The sequence below is a fragment of the Periplaneta americana genome, chromosome 2 (genome assembly GCF_040183065.1).
Source record: "Periplaneta americana isolate PAMFEO1 chromosome 2, P.americana_PAMFEO1_priV1, whole genome shotgun sequence".
NCBI classification, from domain to species: Eukaryota; Metazoa; Arthropoda; class Insecta; order Blattodea; family Blattidae; genus Periplaneta; species Periplaneta americana.
Window position 1 is genome coordinate 27475066 of NC_091118.1, and position 21403 is coordinate 27496468.

General features: G+C 35.8%; 5 non-coding genes across 5 annotated transcripts; 3 read left to right on the top strand and 2 right to left on the bottom strand.

Moving 5' to 3' along the window:
• Positions 1 to 2174: 2174 nt before the first annotated feature.
• TRNAV-AAC (transfer RNA valine (anticodon AAC)) lies at positions 2175 to 2247 on the top strand. The gene has a single exon. It is a non-coding gene; the product is annotated as a tRNA-Val (tRNA).
• Positions 2248 to 13881: 11634 nt separating this feature from the next.
• Positions 13882 to 13954, bottom strand: TRNAV-AAC (transfer RNA valine (anticodon AAC)). Its single transcript has one exon. It is a non-coding gene; the product is annotated as a tRNA-Val (tRNA).
• Positions 13955 to 18358: 4404 nt separating this feature from the next.
• TRNAV-AAC (transfer RNA valine (anticodon AAC)) lies at positions 18359 to 18431 on the top strand. Its single transcript has one exon. It is a non-coding gene; the product is annotated as a tRNA-Val (tRNA).
• Positions 18432 to 19365: 934 nt separating this feature from the next.
• On the bottom strand, positions 19366 to 19437 carry TRNAN-GUU (transfer RNA asparagine (anticodon GUU)). Its single transcript has one exon. It is a non-coding gene; the product is annotated as a tRNA-Asn (tRNA).
• A 327-nt stretch (positions 19438 to 19764) lies between these two features.
• TRNAV-AAC (transfer RNA valine (anticodon AAC)) lies at positions 19765 to 19837 on the top strand. Its single transcript has one exon. It is a non-coding gene; the product is annotated as a tRNA-Val (tRNA).
• The last annotated feature ends 1566 nt before the right edge of the window (positions 19838 to 21403 follow it).

The following is a 21403-nucleotide window of genomic DNA, read 5'->3' on the forward strand; positions in this document are numbered from 1 at the left end:
ATTGTACGCCATTATTTACATTGCACAAAAAACCAGTGTCTCCAACAGAGTGTACGGAAAGTCGCCAAAAAGTAGTTGTAAAGTCGCTAGATTTCTCATTATCAACAAAGAAAGATTAAATTTTGTCACTATGGGGTGCTAAAAAGGTCACTAAATTCCTATTTAAGCAATATAAAAGTTAAAAGAAATTGTTGTTGAAAAAGAGTTAAAGTCGCTAGATTGGCAACACTGAACAAACCTGTCCGCGCATCACGTATTTCACCTGTTTATGCGATGTTGCCAAATCCTTTTCACGTGAACTTAGATTGCATTTGAACCAAGGTAATTTGATCGCAGAAAAGTTTTATACAATAGAAGAAGTGTCTGAACTCGGTTCACTTTTCGATCTTCGATCAAAGTTGATCTTTAGTCAGGGAGTTTTATACAATTGGGCCTTAATGTGTTCAAACTCAGATTACGATTGTATAAGAAAACCTACCCCTAAATAGAGGTGCATATAGAAAAAATTAATAACTTGTATTAAATAAATATTGACATAGTTTAGGACTGATTTTTAGCTATGAGGTTAAACATTTTTCACGCAGAGTCCTTAACCTCTGCCAGTCTAATTATTACGTGAAAGTAAACACTATATAGCCAGGTTTAATTGTACAAAGAATCATATATCTATAATTTACCAGTTCTACAGAGGAGAGCTTAATAAAACAGACAAACACAAACTGAGTGATTTCGTGTCTTCACACATTCAATAGAACGATGCACACTGACGTTGTTAAGCATCCATATAATTGCCACGTGTAATGGTAGATAGAAGCATCTATGGGGAACATAATTCCATCACAGTGGCGCCTTAAATGGCAAACACCGAACTCTTGGGGGACTAAGTAGTACATAATGCGTTTTGGACCATAGTTGGGTGCCTGGACCATAGTTATGGGAAATTACGGTTGTAGTAGTAGTAGTAGTAGTAGTAGTAGTAGTAGTAGTAGTAGTAGTAGTAGAAGTAGTAGTATAAGGATATGTGTCATAGGAAGAACAATTGTTTTTATGCATCTGAAGTCTGATTAGTGGAATATGTAGCTAATCGGCGATGTATGCATTGGAGGGGGAAAGGAATTGTCCACCCTATACCATTATCTCCTGGCTTAGTTCCCTCATGAGTGATGCCTTATTGGTGTTACTTATGAGATTCATACCTGTCTTTGAACAGTTGACTAAACAATAATAATAATAATAATAATAATAATAATAATAATAATAATAATAATAATAATAATAAAAGGGCGCGGGTTCGATTCCCGTTTGAGCTGATTACCTGGTTGGTTTTTTTTTAGGTTTTTCCAACCGTAAAGAAAATGTCAGGTAATCTATGACGAATCGTCGGCCTCATCTTGCCAAAATCTCGCTATAATCAATTCCATCGTACTTGATACAGCGTCGTTAAATGATAAAGTAAAATAATAATAATAATAATAATAATAATAATAATAATAATAATAATAATAATAATAAACTTGTTACCGGTAAATGTGCAACCCTTACTTAATAGACACCAGGCGCCACTCCTGTTTATTTTAAAGGAAATGACGTTCGCAGAATTTTTTGTTTAAATCGAGGGCTTAATGTGAAATTAACGTAACTACATCCGGTGTTTTATTCACAATAAAATTCTTAACACGCAATTATTTCACATGAACTACACCATACCATCTTGTTTTTGTAATTACGAGTTGTATTACGTACAAAATGTTCGGAATTGAGTTTTGGTTTTTTGTGACCAATTAGTAGAAGAACGAATTTGCTATCTATTTCTGTAAGAACCGAAAAATGTCAATTTTTGGAGTTGCATTAGTTTCACATTAAGCCCTCTTAGTTACGAGCGTTCTCTTAATTTGCGTTCTTAAAGTTTTCTTGGAAGTGAAATCGTATGTCGTATGAATACTTCGCTGCGGTTTTTTTTCTCACCTCTCCCCCCACCCCCCGTGAAATGTTATAGGTATGAGTGTTGTTTTAAGATAGCGTTGCTAGGTTGCTACAAATTTTCATAGTCGTAATGGGATTATAGCAACCCTATAATCGTATAACTTCAATGGTGTGAAGTGCGGTAGTTTCGTGAGATTTCTTTGCTGCTGTTGTGACGAAGTCAATCCTTTCAACAGGCAACGCTTATCGAAGTTTCCGTGGTGTAGTGGTTATCACATCCGCCTAACACGCGGAAGGTCCCCGGTTCGATCCCGGGCGGAAACATCTTTTTTTTTTCTCTTTCTTTAGCTTCTATTTTTCAATGACAGAACATATTTTTATTTTTTGTATAAATCTTTGACTTGCAACATGTAACTTAATTTCCACATTTGTTATAAGGGATCCTGCAGAGCAGAATAACATTGCGACATATAGAAAGACGTACAGTCATTGTACTGTGCATTTTTTAGTCTGCCATTTATCGACGCTGCATAATCTACAAGGTTATCTAGCGTCTATGGAAAGCGTTCATTATCAGTGAAGTTTAGGCATTATTTCAACAGAAAAAGGAAAAGTTAAGGGTTTGGGAATTTGTAAAAAAAAAAAATCATATAATCAAGGCCAATTATTGACAAAACAAACAAATTTTATTTAAAACTAGCCGTACCCGTGCGCTCCGCTGCACCCGTTAGAAATAAATATAAAGTAATTACATAATTAAAATAGGACATTTGATCCAGGGAACATTCGTGTTTGATAGAAGGATAAATCGTTTAATATGTTACTTAATTTAAATTGCATCCAAATAATTAAAATGCGATCATTTTGGTCCAGAGACACTCATTTGGTGCAATGACAATTCCTTTAACATGTTTCTTAATTTTTGTTACACGCAACCATAGTTTAATGAAGATTGACATCATTTAGATTTAATGTGTATATTTTATTTTACTTGTTATAGGTTTCCATTGAATTATGGTAATAACTTTTATTTTAACCCTTGTTTTCTACGTATTCAGTAAATGGCGCTTGGGCCCACTATGGTTCTGAACCCTTCAAATAACTTAAATTATATTATATAATATTACATATTACATTATATTATATTATATTATATTATATTATATTATATTATATCAGAAGTTACTGTAATAACATTGTAGCATTATGTCCATCTAGACAAACTACACTTTCCAATGGTGAAATAATAATTAATTATACAAATCGGTTAATTTAGCTCCCGATATTACTTCATACAAACACAGAAACATTCTCTGTAGGCTATCTTTCATAGCTTTCGATTGTTGGTGTTCAAGGCCCCTTATAGACGACGTCATTTGTTTTTTAATTCATTACACGGCCTTAGATGGCAGTTATTTTAATTTTAAAACTCATTTATCTCATTCAATATCAGTCCTATCAAAATTTTTCAAGGAATAAAACTTATCGCAAATTATTTTAAAAGAAACGTTTGTTATGTAACATTTTTCACAAAAATCAATAATAAGCGAGATATTTCTATTTATTTAATTCAGACCCCCTTATAACCCCCATTTTAAATAAAGTATTTTGAATGCCATATAGCCTAAAATCTAAGTTACAACGAACTTAATTTATATTCCAATTTTCATCGAAATCCGTTCAGCCATTATCGCGTGAAAAGGTAACAAACATACAGGCAGATAGACAGACAGACATACAAACAAAAATTTCAAAAAAGCGATTTTCGGTTTCAGGGTGGTTAATTATATATGTTAGGATCAATTATTTTTGGAAAATCGAAAATTACCAGAAAAATTTCGGCTACAGATTTATTATTAGTATAGATTAATTAATCTTCATTAATAAATACGCTTAACACATGTTCACGTGCGAAATTTGATGTAGGCCTACGTAGTATGTTCACTTCGTTGATGGCAGTTGTGATCAGATGCCATCGGGAAAAATTAATATAGGCGTTAACTATTTACATAATCTATATTCATATTTGAAATACTTGTCTTTATACTTTACTGTACTGGTATCTAAACTGCTCTTTATTTCCTCGTCCTTCGTCCTTTGCGACTTGAACATTGACTTTTTATGCTTAACAGAGAATCAACTATTAAATTGTTTAATCACTGTCTAGTCTGACTAGTGTAATATGTAGCTAGTCGGCGATGTATGCAATGGAGGGGTAAAGGAACTGGCCACCCTACTCCATTATCTCCTGGCCTAGTTGCCTCATAAGCGGTGCCTTCTTGGTTTCGAGGTTCAGACCTGTCTTCGGACAGTTGACTAAACAACAACAATCACTGTCTCCTTGACAACCAACACTTTACCAAAAATAAAATTCACGTTCATTCGTTTATCACTTCACAACCAACACATTACCATGAACTGGCCTACAATTTAAATCTACATGATCTTATATACTCTGGTTTAGATATACCAGTAATGCAAGAAATATTGTATGCAATGTAAGAGTAAATCGATTTTATGGCCACTAGGACTGAGTTTTACGAAATAAAGAAATGGTAAAAAAATAATGTTCTCTTTTTTGTGCGAAAATATTCCTTGACCATTAAGTACCGGTAAGTTAATAGTAAGAGCTTTTTGCCCCTACTTCTTCTTTGAGGTATAGGGGCGATTTTTATCTAGGACTGCTTCATATGTCAGATTGCATCTCATTTCACAAATTTGCCTTTTTCTCAAAACTACATTTTTACATGTTCATGCTCCATGCGTATGCAGTTTCCATCAAATTCCATGAAAATATTCGTGTGTCTCTATGAATATAATATTATCTGAGATCTAACGTTGATAAATTTTTATACCCTGAAAATTAGGAGCTAAAAGATAATATACAAATAAAAAAATATGAGCCAATTAATGATTGTTGTGCCTAAACTAATCTAGATATCATAAATTTCTCTGCTTTAAAATATTTCCCGTGAATCAGGATGCTCATGAAAAAAATAATATGACCTTGCCGTGTTTAAATGGAACATTTTGATTATATCACTAATTTGATAAACTTCAGCGCCGTAGCTACGTACCCTAAAGCGTCATACCTCGGACCAGTGGTGATGATGTCATATGAAATACAGTCCGCAAAACACAGCAATAATGATAGATTGAAGGAGTGAGGTATAAGAGGAGAAGTCGCGGAACATGTTTACTGTTTCTAGTTTTGCGTGCTCAGAGACGGACAGTGAACATTCCCAAATTAAGGAGAAATTCAATTGAGTTTCTCAGTATATATTATTGTTAATTTCTTCTTCATTTTTATACGATTTGGTTTCTTCATTCTGTTATTTTATACACAATTTCAACATTAAGATGGATGTATAATTGACTCATTCAATTTAGGAGCCAAGCTGCATGTAGCGAATTTTAACTGAGCAACGAGATGTTCGTCTGTTCTTTTTTGGGTTTACAACTGATCATACCGTGTTTACTTGAACACTGCGTAACTTTGAAAGAACAAGTGATAACTAAGCGGAAGGAGAGAGATCATGCCTCCCTCCCCCCTGCTTGTGTGCTAAGGGTTTGACTCGCGAGTCAAGAAATGCCATATTTTAGTTGAGCTATTCAAAATTGCACAATTAATATCAAGTAGATTAATTCAATTTACAAGCATAAACAATTCATCAGTTCAGCTATACAGACTACTGTTCAATTTACAGCATATGCAATTCATCAGTTAAACTATACAAAAATATACAATACACACTAAACAGATTAATTCAATTCACAGGTTTATTTTAGTTGAGCTATACAAAATTGTACAATAGTAATGTTACGTGTAACATGTTGAAATATACATAATGCCTGCTAGAGTTAAAAACGAAGGATAAAGGCTAGAAGTTCGTACAGAATATCAAGTTTTTCGACTTTATGATATTCGTCTCGATTTGTATGCATCGATTTTTGTGCTTATGAATGAGTCCGGAAAACAAATGAGTCACTATCACGTGAGGACAAAATATTCAGACATCCGACGAGGTATGTAAGCTGGCTCCACAATTATTCATCACGCGAACTGCTCTTCCGCAATTTGCAAGCTCCTTCCCACGCGATTACGGAGTGCGTGTGTCCAAAGGAACCGGCAGGCCTCTTGTTATTTGTAGCTGTAAGATAAGACTTCACAAGAATATGAATTCTAGGATTTCTATGTTTATAAACAAAGAAAAGTCCGAAGAGACCTTTTATTCGACATATTACAAGATAAAAATATTCCAAATTTGCTATTACAAAATATAATAGAAATCTACACAGACAGCAAAATAAGTGTCAAAATAAATAACTGTATATCCGAAAGAAAATTAGTTAATAATGGAGTTCGACAAGGTTGTCCACTATCACCAACTTTATTTAATATCTATATAAATGAAATTATTTTAAAATGGAACAAAATCTACACATCAGGAATCAAAATAACCAGTGCTCTAACATTAAATACCTTACTCTATGCCGTTGATCAAGTCATAATTTCCAATTCAGAGGATAATTTACAAAAAAGATTGTATACGTTAAATAAAATATTAAAAGATTTTGGGATGGAAATTTCAGCACAAAAATCAAAAGTAATGGCATTTTTAGGACAAGACCCAGTCAGAAGTAAGATAATACACAATAACCAATTCCTCGAACAAGTGCAAAATTTCAATTATCTGGGTTGCGAAATATCTTATCAAAATGAAAAAGATGTGAACAAGAAAATTACCAAATTTACACAAATTCTAGGAATAATAAACAATACATTAAAAGCTAAATTAGTACAAAAATCTACAAGAATAAAAATATATAATACACTAGCATTACCCTCCCTCTTATATGGAAGCGAGATTTGGACATTAAAGAAAAAAGACATGAACAGAATCAAAGCAACGGAAATGAAATTTTTCAGGAGGACAGCAGGATATACTCTTTTAGACCGAAAAAGGAATGAAGAAATTTTAGAACAATTAGAAGTAGAGTCAGTAGAAGAAAAAATCAGCAGATACAAATTCAATTGGCTAGATCATGTAAGAAGAATGGAAAATTCAAGAATCCCAAAACTTATGATGCAATATAAACCTACAGGACATCGTCGACCAGGAAGACCTTTAAGAAGACTGCTAGAAGGGGCCGAAACAGGTCTAGAGAGGCCTAATTCGTGAAGGATGATGATGATGATGATGATAAACAAAGAAGCGGGACACTTTTGAAGTTATTAACACATCAGTACCTTCAGATATGCTCAGTGTTTAAATGATATTGTTCACTGTGCAGTAGCAGTGGCACAGTCTCTCCTGAGAAAGAATCTTCCTAAATCATGAAATCATGTCATCTCCTTTAAGGCGGCTGATACATATTCGAAAGCCGGCCTTCTTTTTAATGGACTTCCCTCAACAGTATAGTAAAAAAAAATTAATCACTTATAATATTTTTCCAGTTATGACCTAAAACCTGAGACAGTGTCAATTAACTTGACCATTTAAATATGAACAAAACTTTGCTTAACTCTCAACTGCAGAAATGCATCATTCATCCAATATTTACATTTGTGCTTAACGAATTTCTACATCATCACCCACAAACATGTTTAAGTAAATGTGAAGAGAGATAAATTAGTAGAATAATCATTATTTATAGCCAACTTTCCTTCCGTATTCATTATTATACCAATATCTATCTAGGTTCATAAACATTGTATAATTATCACTATGGGCAGCTATAATTGGTGCCATAAACATTGATTACAGATGAACTTTCCATCCTATTTGATTTTATACCATTATCAGTCAGGTACTTCGCGAGTGTACCTTGTCAGCCATAACCAAACACACAATTACTCCACATACTCAAAACACATCACACGAGCCACAACTACAGCAACACAGAAAACATGGAAATTCTACATATTCAACCAAAAACCCAGAAATTAAATATACTAGAATAGTACGAAGTATACACACAAAAACCACATTCACAACATATCCTCAATACACAATTAAATTACAAAACACACACCCTATTTTGACTCCAAACTTACTTACTTACTTACTTACTGGCTTTTAAGGAACCCGAAGGTTCATTGCCGCCCTCGAATAAGCCCGCCAATGGTCCCTATCCTGAGCAAGATTAATCCAGTCCCTACCATCAGATCCCATCTCCCTCAAATCCAGTTTAATATTATCCTCCCATCTACGTCTCGGCCTCCCCAAAGGTCTTTTTCCCTCCGGTCTCCCAACTAACGCTCTATATGCATTTCTGGATTCGGTCATGCTACATGCCCTGCCCATCTCAAACGCCTGGATTTAATATTCCTAATTATGTCAGGTGAAGAATACAATGCGTGCAGTTCTGTGTTGTGTAAATTTTTCCATTCTCCTGTAGCTTCATCCCTCCTAGCCCCAAATATTTTCCTAAGCACCGTATTCTCATTTAGCTCCACACTACCTAACACAAACGCACCCACCACCAAATCAACTTCATAAGAAAAAGGAAGCAAGCAACGACCTCACAAGTTCTGAAGGTGGCGTTCACAATGCAGTCGAAACTAGTCAATAAGGTTATTAACCAAATTAGTTTCAATTTAACATAATAAAGTTGTTTCTATAACTAAATCTTAAGTACTATTGTTTATTTTCCGTTTCAGTACTTAACTGCTATACTGTATAAGTCTCGTATGAACCATTATTATTATTATTATTATTATTATTATTATTATTACTTACTTACTTACTTACAAATGGCTTTTAAGGAACCCGGAGGTTCATTGCCGCCCTCACGTAAGCCCGCCATCGGTCCCTGTCCTGTGCAAGATTAATCCAGTCTCTATCATCATATCCCACCTCCCTCAAATCCATTTTAATATTATCCTCCCATCTACGTCTTGGTCTCCAAAAAGGTATTTTTCCCTCCGATCTCCCAACTAACACTCTATATGAATTTCTGGGTTCGCCCATACGTGCTACATGCCCTGCCCATCTCAAACATCTGGATTTAATGTTCCTAATTATTTATTATTATTATTATTATTATTATTATTATTATTATTATTATTATTATTATTATTATTATTATTATTATTATTATTATAGCCGATGTTTTTTGTGTCTTCTGTATCATCTAATATTTTGAAAATTGCAATTTGTTCCGCGTAATTGTTTGAGTACTTTGCATATAACTTGTATTTCAGTTGGCGTGCCTCTCTTTCTCTTGCTGTAGCCTACCTACAGTCTTAAAAAAAAGTTTTGTTGTACAGATACTTTCATATAAGTCCCAGAAAGGAGGCAATGCCCTGATCAGACATACAACGAAGTAAAACTAATTTTATTACCTCAACTAGTCGTTCTCTTGTGAACCAGGTCGCTCGTCCTCTGATCATGCGCACTGCCTCCTTTCTGGGACTTAACAAAGTATCTGTGTGACAAAACTTTTTTCTAAGACTGTACATAACGTCCTGACTCCTGAGACATTTGTTGTTTTATTTTTAAAGTTCAATACAATTCTACACTTCAAAAAAAAAAAAAAGTCACTGACATAAGGAAAAATTCTGAAAAAATGCTGCAGGTTACAGTTAGGACACAAATGCAGGTATACAGAGTGTTAAGAGAAAGTATCCAATATTTTATGAGTTGATAGTATGCATCAAAAAAAGAAAATAGTGTCTAAAGACATGGGTCCTACAACACATACTCTCTGAGATCTGAACACTTGTTCATAGTAGGTGCTCAATGTGACGTCCATTCTTGGCAATGCATTTCTCTGCCCTACCAGATAATCATACCGTAGTTGACATCTTTGGCATGGAATAATGATTCGTCGCAAGGAATACTGAAAACAAAAGTCTGGTTGCGGATATGAGCGGGGTTCAGCAAAGATGATGATGTGAATTTTCGTAATCAGCATGTAGAGGCTGATGAAAATCCCCATGCAGTTGAAGAAACAAGGCATCAGCACCGATTCTCAATCAACTTATGGCCAGGCGTTCTTGGCGATAGATTAAGGGCCATACGTGCTACACAGAGATTAACTGGGGATCGTTATCAGGACTTTCTTATTAACGTATTAAAACAAATTTCAAGAGTGTATGATTTCTTATGCTGAGGGGCAGAGGAATGAATTGCCATTAATGGAGCACCTCCTATGAACAAGTGTTTAGATCTCAGAAAGTATGTGTTGTAGGACTCATGTTTATTAGACATTATTTTCTTGTTTTGATGCATACTAGCACCTCTTATAATATTGGATACTTTTTTTAATATCCTGTGTATGTATTATACAGGGACATCATTTTATTTTTACTAACATTTTTAATATTAACCTGGCTATATCTTTGGATTAAAAGTCTAGAACCGGAAACACCGCTTGCTCCCCCTTCCAAGACTGGAGTTCGATGATACTGGCGTAAAATACAAATCACTTTACTAGGTATAGGAGGGAAGAAAAGTAGTTCATCCACTTACGTAAACTAGGAAATATCGCTATTTTGAGTTTGATCATTTTCATTAGGTTTTTATTTAATCAAAATACAGTACTGTATTAACAATGAGTGTTTTTACTCACGAACTGAGCTATCCATTCGGACGTATTAATTATGCACTGTATATTATACTGTCTACAACACATTAGCGTACAATATAGAGAATGAAGTTAAATTGAAAAATAATCATAATATGGATATTTAAACACATTTTTTAAAATAGTGGCCGGTCATTTCGATACAGGCTTCAGTTGTTTTGGGAATATTATCGCACTATAGACTACTGTACCTAATTTCAATTACCAGTTTCGTCCTTTGTACGAGTAAATCATGTTGAAATAATTCTGTACCTACTCTATAAAAGAGTACCTTACGTACTGTAAATTCAATCTTCACTTCTGCCCGATCCGAAAAGATAAAATTACTGAGACATGCTATCTACTGTCCGTCCAAGTGGTTTTGTCGCAGGGTCGTAGAAAGGGGGGGAAATCACGTGACAGTTAATTACTTAACGAGGACCTTTTATTTCAGTTATTTTAACAGTTGTATAATATTACGCAGACGTCCAATTCCTAACAGAAATTAATGTTTTCAGAAAAGAGCTAAGACAGCCCAGCTACTAGACTTTACAGAGGGGCGAACAGAAGCGGGGGAAACCGGGATGCGACGTAGGCAAACGGACGACAGTACCTGTGCGAAAATATGATTCAATATTGAAAGCTCTTTCGTCACTGGTAAACGCGAACATATTTCTGGAACGTACTGTACTCACTAACTCAGTACTGCATATGCGGTCTTGGTTCTGTGTGGAGGACGGTTGTAAGTTTACTAGTAGAGGGGGTGGGAGTGAAGTACATTAAAAACTCAGGTACAATAAAAATTGAAGTAAAAATAAAATGATGTCTCTGTACTATATTTCGAGAGTCTGCACATAGGCCTACATCTTAGATCATAATCATGTATGAAGTATGGTAGAGTATACTACACTCTGAGGACTCAGGAGGATATGTATGTGTGTTAACCCTTCACCGCCGCATATAATATCGGCGTGCGTACTGACGTTTATACAAACCATCTCCCATGATGACTAGTGCTGTTTCTCAAACATTCATGTAACTATTTGAACCGTGTGTTCGATGTCATGTTAACGTGTTTTTAAACATGGCGTCACAGGGAGCATAGGTACAAAAACAGATCTGGGAGCGTCTCTACCGCCCTTGCAGCGCGGAGAGGTTATTCAAACTGTCAGTACCTACTTAAAACGCTTCAGGAAGCTGATCCTACACGCTGGTCGAAAATTAAATTCTCATTCGAAGCGAAATTCTCCATTTTCTTCTTCACTATCGTTGCGTAGCAACCACTAACTATATTATCACCATGCAAATAACAACACCAACAACAACAACAACAACAACAATAATAATAATCATCATCATCAATCGTAGCAGCATAATCATCATTATCATCATCATCATCGTCATCATCTTTTCTTAGTCTTCATACTCATGTCAACGTTTTTATATTTATTTTTTTTTCATTACCTTTATTTCACCCAAATACCGTGGTTCGTATGTAATTAGCACACCTGTCTGGTATCTGCGAGGTCCGGGTTCGATTCCAAGAGTTGCCTATCCTCACGCGAGCCATTTGTTAAATACTTAGGATATATCTGAGCCCTTTGTTAAAATAACTCGTGAGAAAAAAATCAATCAAATAAACGCACTTTTCTAATTTAACCGTCTTCAACTCTACATAATGCTAATGCGATCGATTGAAATTATACGAATTTAGCAGATTTTGCTTTGCTTGGAGGCTTTCTATGATTATAATTTCCGAGATTTCGTGGAGGATAACTGAATAGCAAAGAACAATGACCCTTTGTCATTAACTAGACCTAAAACCAAAAAAAATCACCATTTGCAAAGCGGAAGCTAAAAGAGGCTTTAGTCTACTCTATTTCCAACTAAAGATTGAAGTAGACGTAAACAAAACCGAAATGTATTACTCCGCAATAGCAAGCTAGCTACCAAAGCAGCCACCAGGGCGCATTATTTTCGGCAAGTGAGCGCGCAGGGCAGCCACCGTCTGATACATTGCAGACATTTCAACACATTCATTGAACTAACCCGTAAAATGCTCACAGAGGGTTAATATTTATTATTTCTCTACTGGGAATAGTGGATTTTCATTTTCTGTAGATTCGTGATTAAATGTTATTCTTTGAAGAGTGGAGAATTTCTTTAATTCTACAGAAATTTATTTGAGGTTGACAACACTGAATCTCGCACTGTGTTATACCAGCTGTGCTGAAGTGCTCTGTGAAGCTGCAAGTCACCTTGGGAGGGATTTAATGCCTATTACGCATGCGCGTTGCCATAATACACGTTACAATGATTTAACACGCAATGTCTGAAACTACTAATATAAACATGTTGTTTAAATCGTAAGAAAGTGTTCTTATAAGCATGTTTAATTCACTCGTATTCCATGTATATTATACATTTTATTATTTTAGAAGGAACTATTTTAATATGAGGAAGAAGATGACAAGCACGAGTTTGGAGGCGTTGTGCGTCCAATAGCCAATCAGGAACCATTATGCTACGTGCATTTATTTACATTTACTTCAATCTTTAGCTGGAAAGAGAGTAGTGACAGTGGATCGGGACTTTTGAATCACTCTGTATATAGTGCCAACTGTAACAGTGGAAGTCTCTGATATCCAGTATAACATTTCATTTTGCACTACATTCTAGTCATTTCACAATGTACGCACTTTTGTTGAGTTACACAGTTGGATAATTTAATTTTAAATCAGAGTTCAAAATGTATTAACAAAATCTATCACGTCGAACGTGATTGTAATTTATATACAGACTATATTTCAATTCACAATTTTGTCTTCAGCCAATCCTTGGATGATTTTATCAAGGCAATACGTTTTTTGAAAATATTAAAATGTTGGGCAGGTGAATCATTTAGCTTTTCATTTTTAGGAGTAGTTCTTTCACCATGGAGGTGTGGAGTTTGTTGCTCGATTTATTTTTTTTTTCTTTTTTTTTTTTTTACCAGAAAAAAAAATACGCTCTCTTGCTGTAGAAGAATGTTGGAGACAGCATTGCATTCACAAATTTTGTTCAATTTGGAAATAATTCACCTACAGCATTTTTCATTTCAAAGACAGAGTTACAAAATTTCATAAATTCCTATAGGTTAAAAGTGTTAGCGCGTACTCAAAACAATATACGATGTAGTATCAAGAATTAAAGATGGCTGACACTTCAATGTTACAAACCTTGAACGCAAAGCACTAATGTTACTAAATAAATGTTCATAACTTAAAAAAAAAGATATTCCTCACCTATAACTCTCTATATGGTATAAAGGAATGATAATAATTACAATTACGAAATATATTATGTTATATTATAAACGCGATATTAAATATACACACAGAAAATTATTGTTTCCGCCCGGGATCGAACCGGGGACCTTCCGCGTGTTAGGCGGATGTGATAACCACTACACCACGGAAACCACGACAAGTTTCGTATCGTGAAAGAAAGAAGTTCAGATTTAATAGTTGTAAACAGCAAGCAAAATCCGGATAACAATCTAATAATTACAACTTGTGAATTTAAATTAGTTTGCCTGACATCTCAAATTGTGCCAACCTAATAGTTACAAAGTCATTAACTATTGTGATACTTGTAAGATGCGTGTATTCAAGAAGTGTTGCCACTAGTGAAGTAAACGTAACAGCTATAAAATCACTGAATTTAAGCAAGTGATCAAGTAATACTGGTGACATACTGCAGTCGCTAATCGCGATTAGCATCATCGCGATCAGCTCCGATCGCGATTACCCAAAATGTAGTGTCACACTAGGTCACGCTTGGTCCCGTCTGATCAACAGCTGAATTACCATAGAGGAAACAATTTCCTCTGTGTACATACGTAAATGTTTGTTTTCCTCCTGGACAACACCTAAAGTTCATAGTTTCTTTTGATGTTTGTTCATGTTTTTTTTTTCTTGCAGCTTGATATGGAAATTTATTTGTTAAAATTGTTATATGCTTTACAATGTAAACTGATACAATTTATATCATTACTATTTATATTATTTTGAAAAGAGATTTTATAACCTATAAAATTTATATCATCATGCCAAAAATGTATATTATTTTGTAATAAAACATTTTTAAAATCAACCCTAACCTCAACGATAGCGTCGTAATGGAGACTGAAATTGAAAATCTGAAAAAGGAACCAGTTCCAGTTTGTAATCCATTATTTATTGAAATTATACATCTTTCAGCAGTCTTCTATTGCTATATATATACATATATATATATATATATATATATATATATATATATATATATATATATATATATATATGAAATATGAATAATTCGTCTGTCATATATTTCTTTTTACTTTTCTCACATCTGCATTAAATTTCTCCACTACGTCTAATAGTAGTCAAATTCATTTTCTAGCCATTCATTTTCGTTTCCATTTCATACATACAATGGAAGGGGTAACAGAAGCTATCACGACTTCCTAAATAATATAAATCAAGGTGATTCGAAACCAAAGATTACTAAAATGTTACTGTCGTCCACTGGGCCGTTCTTCAGCGCGATTATCTAGTTCTGGGAACAGGATTTAGCTCCTGATCGCGATCAGGACGGTGACACACTACAAACCCGATCACAATTGTGTCGATAATCGCGATTAGTGACTGTAGTCTGTCACCAGTATAATGGAGGAAAAATATTGAAGTTGCAACTTAGGACCTCACGTTACAGTGTACCGACTTTAATAAAAATGTTCATAAAATACTATATTTAGTAGGTACTAAAGTACTACCAGTTGCAATCCTGGGCAAAGGCCGAGTGCCTTCTTCCTTGCGTCGACCTAACACCTCCGTAATATTATGAAGTTACATCTTAGACGCCCTGTCTGATTCTTTGCAAACAGTTGGTTCACGGCCCAGTGGTTGCGAGTGCCGTGAGCCACCCCCACCCTAACGGGATGCATTGTGCAGCCAGGTACAGAGTTAACAGGCGCCTGGACCCATGTTCAACGACAGCTATAGCAAGTTCTTGTGACGCTGCCGACTCCTTCAAAACTTCTCTGCTCGCACGAATTTCCAGCGGAAGGTTAGAAATATTAACGGTATTTGCATCGTAAAAGGGACAGATGAGAAATTCTGGTTTCTCCATAATTTATGTGAATAAGGAGAAAATCTTCAGAAGAATTTATAACTGTATCAGTAAAATATAAAATTTAGCAAAACCAACAGGCCAAAAAAAATTGCTTAAAATAGTTGGAGACAAATCATAACGTCCTGGTCCCAACTCCACCGCCTGAAGACAGCTCAACTTTTTCAGTGATTTTTACAATAGGCGGTAGTTGCGGGAGAAGGGTTGCCTTCTGTTCACTGATAGGTTCGTTCCAGCAAGCGATTCATGGATCAGTTCATGTACGGTTCCTGTACCATCTTATGCGCATGCGCTAGTTGAGCATCTGCTATGGGATTGAAACTGGACTGGACGCTGTTGGAACGCTTTCACGGATCGTTATGTACTAAATCCAGAGATGCTATAACTGTGATCATCTTTGCTAAGAACGGGATGCTTATTATTATTGTTTCGCAGCTAATTCTAATTGCAGAAAATAGAATTTCGATCATTTTCTATAAAAATATGACAAAAAATATGCAAGGCAAGAATTCTGCTAATTCAATGTCGTGTACTGGGGGACTCTCATCTAAAAATAGTTCTTTTTTTAATTATTAATGTATGTACGTTATTTATTATACTTTTAATCAAAGCTGTATGTTGAAATTGTAATTAACTATTTCAATACCCAAATAATTTCCATTCCCTTTCTTTTTGGCGAAAGTTTAAATTAAATCTCTAGTTTTATTATTCGTCTGTACTGTCACTTTTCATCTTTAACCTCATTGATGTGAACAGTCGATCATGTCTTCAGTATCCAGGAGACGTTGGTGAGCTTATGCGCATGCGCGTCTTGCGTACTCTTCCGTACATGCCTCAATCCGCGGACTATTTCTGACGGTTCCGAACCCGTGTCAAAAGCTTGTTGGAACGCCCAACTGCAGTACATGTTTCCGGTTCAGGACTGGTTCGGATTGTGTTGGAACGCTTTTTCTGTACTGCGCATGCTCACGATAGTTACGGACGGCTCCTGACTGTTGTTGGAACGAACCTGATATAATATATAGGCGGTAAGGGGTGAATGCTTGGAGTACTTCTTGGAACTAAGGACGTTGTGTTTTGCCACAACTCTTTTTTGTACGAGCAGAGTTTTAAAGCTGCAAATTTTCATAGCAATTTTCCGATTTAAAATTTTCATCATAGCACTGGACTCCGCCTTTGAGGGGGCCGAGGCGTAGATGAGTTGAGGGAAAACCCCGGAAAACCCTCAACCAAGTAACTAGTACCAACCAGGATTTCAACCCAAACCCTCTCGTTTCACGGTCAGACATGGTAACCGATATTCCAAAGCGGTGAACTCCGTGTTCCTCTTTGAAATATTAACTACAACCGATTTCCTGACAATGACAACTTGCGTGATCTATATGAGAAATTAGAACGTTCGCTACATCATCATCATCATCATCATCATCATCATCATCATCATCATCATCATCATCATCATCATCAGCAATAGTCTTTGGAGAGAATTTCAATCCTAGTTTATCACACTCAAGTCTCTTTGTAAATAATAGTAGTCTTATCAGGCAAGATACAAAACATGAGAGGTACATAATGTCCATTGAAATGTGCATGAATTGTAAACAATTGGGAAAAAAACTTGGTACCGGTACAGTATTTAAATGTTCCATCTACAAGCATTGTTTCTGATTGACAATAAATACTCGTTCGGCAACCTATTCACACGTACTCGTACCTAGATGTTAGAAAATTAAATAAGAACTATTGTTTTATTTTCATCTAAATGACTGTAATTTCTGAAATGGCTCCTATGTTGCCAATGTTAATAAATGAACGCTAGGCGGACGAGTTTACATGTTACCAATGTAAAGAAATAAATGCTAGGCGGACGAGTTTACATGTTACCAATGTAAAGAAATAAACGCTAGGCGGACGAGTTTACATGTTCGATTACGATGTCACACTTTCGAAATGCGATGTGTTTGCCAGTTTTGGACGAATTTACATTTCCCCTTATTCAATGACCTTGCCAGGCGCAACTAATCGATTCGAACATATGAAGACTTTGTCAGTTATGGATGCCGAATTATTTCATAATTTATTTCGTACAATTTATAATGCTAAGATCCATAAAGTGTAGAATTGAACTTGTGGACGATCTTATTATGACACCATTCACTCATGCCATAAACATCAATATTATCCACTTATTGCATAAATAACTATTATGGGGCAAGGGCAAATATTGTGAACTCTTAAGGATGCTAAGAGTAAAATGAAACGTTAAAAAAGTAGGGTAATATCGAATTTTTATAGTACATACGACACCAATTTAACGTACGGTGATCTTATTTTTCAACAGCATCGAACAGCTAATGAAATAATATAACTTTAATTTATAAATCTAGACCAAGTAAAAGCACGCAAATCCTCCTGCTCTTTTATACGCCGCCAATACTTGTCTTACTTCCTCATCGGATCTATTACTATGTTAATTGAAAGCCAAGAAAAAGAAGACTTGGACACTTGTCAACATTTAATGATAATAGAATAGAAGAGCTACTACTTCCGAAGACTTAATGGTAGGATTTTATTTCCATAGTAACTGGTTTTATTGCGTTATCCCATATTTCGATCTGCAATTACGAGTAGATCGTCATCTGGATTTCGCTTGCTCTTTACGACTAATAAATCTAAACTCCTTTACTTTCACCAAAGCATTATACATGTGGTTTCCGTGGTGTAGTGGTTATCACATCCGCCTAACACGCGGAAGGTCCCCGGTTCGATCCCGGGCGGAAACACTCATCTTTTGCTTTGTTCCATGGATAAGGTACTCTTCAATAATTTAATAAATGTGAACAGTGTTACTACTTCCAAATATATAATAGTGATCATGAACGATGGGATTTTATTTTCGCACTTAATACTGTTTGCCTTTATTGCGTTATCCCAAATATCGGTTATATTGTCATCTAGATTTCGCTTGCTATTTACGATTAATAAATATGAATATCTTAAATAATTTCGAGGGAAAAATTGTTTCGGAGCCGGGTATCGAACCCGGGACCTTTGGTTTAACGTACCAACGCTCTACCACTGAGCTACTCGGGAACTCTAACCGACACCGATCCAATTTTTCCCTCTATATCCACATACCTCAAAGTGGGCTGACAACCGTCAAGCAACCAACTTCGAGTGCACACTAACTCCGAACCCGGGAAATTATTTCAGGTATAACTCCCTGTAAAGTTGATTTGAATAATTTCGAGGGAAAAATTGTTCCGGAGCCGGGTATCGAACCCGGGACCTTTGGTTTAACGTACCAACGCTCTACCACTGAGCTACTCGGGAACTCTAACCGACAGCGATCCAATTTTTCCCTCTATATCCACATACCTCAAAGTGGGCTGACAACCGTCAAGCAACCAACTTCGAGTGCACACTAACTCCGTGTGACTTAAATTGTGGTTTTCTGTTAACGAACGAACAGTGACGTAAAAGGTAAAGGTAAAAGGTATCCCCGTAACATGCCATGAAGGCACTTGGGGGGCATGGAGGTAGAGCCCCGTGCTTTCCATGACCTCGGCACTAGAATCAAGATTTCAGGTATAACTCCCTGTAAAGTTGATTTGAATAATTTCGAGGGAAAAATTGTTCCGGATCGGTGTCGGTTCGAAATTATTTCAGGTATAACTCCCTGTAAAGTTGATTTGAATAATTTCGAGGGAAAAATTGTTCCAGAGCCGGGTATCGAACCCGGGACCTTTGGTTTAACGTACCAACGCTCTACCACTGAGCTACTCGGGAACTCTAACCGACAGCGATCCAATTTTTCCCTCTATATCCACATACCTCAAAGTGGGCTGACAACCGTCAAGCAACCAACTTCGAGTGCACACTAACTCCGTGTGACTTAAATTGTGGTTTTCTGTTAACGAACGAACAGTGACGTGTATTATGCAAATCAAGATTTCAGGTATAACTCCCTGTAAAGTTGATTTGAATAATTTCGAGGGAAAAATTGTTCCGGATCGGTGTCGGTTCGAAATTATTCAAATCAACTTTACAGGGAGTTATACCTGAAATCTTGATTTGCATGAATATCTTAACTTTCACCAAAACACCACACATATGGTTTCCGTGGTGTAGTGGTTATCACATCCGCCTAACACGCGGAAGGTCCCCGGTTCGATCCCGGGCGGAAACACTCCTTTTTTTGTCTTGTTCCGTGGATATGGCATTCTTCAATAATTTCAAATAATTAATATGAACAGTGCTACTACTTTCAAAATCTAATGGTAATAATAAACGATGGGATTTTATTTCCACACTTAATAGTGTTTGCCTTTATTGCGTTATCCAAAATTTCGCTTATTGCATGAGCAGTCTCGGACAGCCGATGAGGAGTGGTCCTCCAGCTTGGGGGTTGGGCGAAGGGCTAATAACCCATCACCGTAAAAAACAGCTTGTTACGAATCCTTCAAATAAGCCTCGGAATGTGGTGCTTAGGAAAATATTTGGGGCTAAGAGGGATGAAGTTACAGAAGAATGGAGAAAGTTACACAACGCAGAACTGCACGCATTGTATTATTCACCTGACATAATTAGGAACATTAAATCCAGACGTCTGAGATGGGCTGGGCATGTAGCACGTACGGGCGAATCCAGAAATGCATATAGAATGTTAGTTGGGAGGCCGGAGGAAAAAAGACCTTTAGGGAGGCCTAGACGTAGATGGGAGGATAATATTAAAATGGATTTGTGGGAGGTGTGATATGATGATAGAGAATGGATTAATCTTGCTCAGGATATGAACCAATGGCGGGCTGATGTGAGAGCGGCAATGAACCTCCGGATTCCTTAAAAGCCAGTAAGTAAGTGAACCGAAAATATTTTCTTTACAGTGCTGGATTATGTGATCCAACATGTGAAGTAATGACCATTTCTGTCGTGAAACATGACGCATTAAACAAATATAAGGCTCTATATTAGATCTAGTCAGTATAATCATCCGGCATTTTGGTTTTTTCGTTGGTGTTTGCAGTTTGTAGACAAGGACGGTATTTCTCGCTCCGTTAAGTATTTAGCATGTCGTAGCTTCTATGATAGTCAATCACTTATTGCGCCATTATTTTTTATTGATAGCTCAAAGTCTAAGGAAAGCAAAGAAACAAATACGAAATCTAAATCTATTTATTGAAAAAAAAAACTACGAATTGATCTGTATTGAATAGACATTTACAACTTCAAAAGTTGGTAAGCGGAAACTTTTCACTTACCCAACATATTTTCTTCAAACTTCATACAATAGTTACTGGTAACATATTTGTTTTGTATACAAACTCCCATTACATTTGTGTGAAAGAAACTAACTTGGGGTTACTTTTACTTTGCTCTATTTGTCTGATATTTAAATGAAAATAGATATAGAAAATGATATTTTTAAGGATTTTTTTTTTGACTATTACACTCTTACTACGTCATATTACTTTTGACCAATAAAACGGTACGAAAGGACGTATTTCAACCAATCATGGCTGCTTATCGCACAATTTTATTGCGTCCCTAGCATTTGTTTAATTTTATCGCGTCCCTAGCATTTGTTTAATTTTATCGCGTCCCTAGCATTTGTTTCTTTGTTTGCCAACATTTGAAAGTACGCTGGTCTGGACGTCAAAAAATATATATAGGCTTATATATATATAATTACAAACCTCTCCAGTCGATGCAGAGCAGTTTCAAATATGACTCGCATTGCCATTCAAGAACAAGA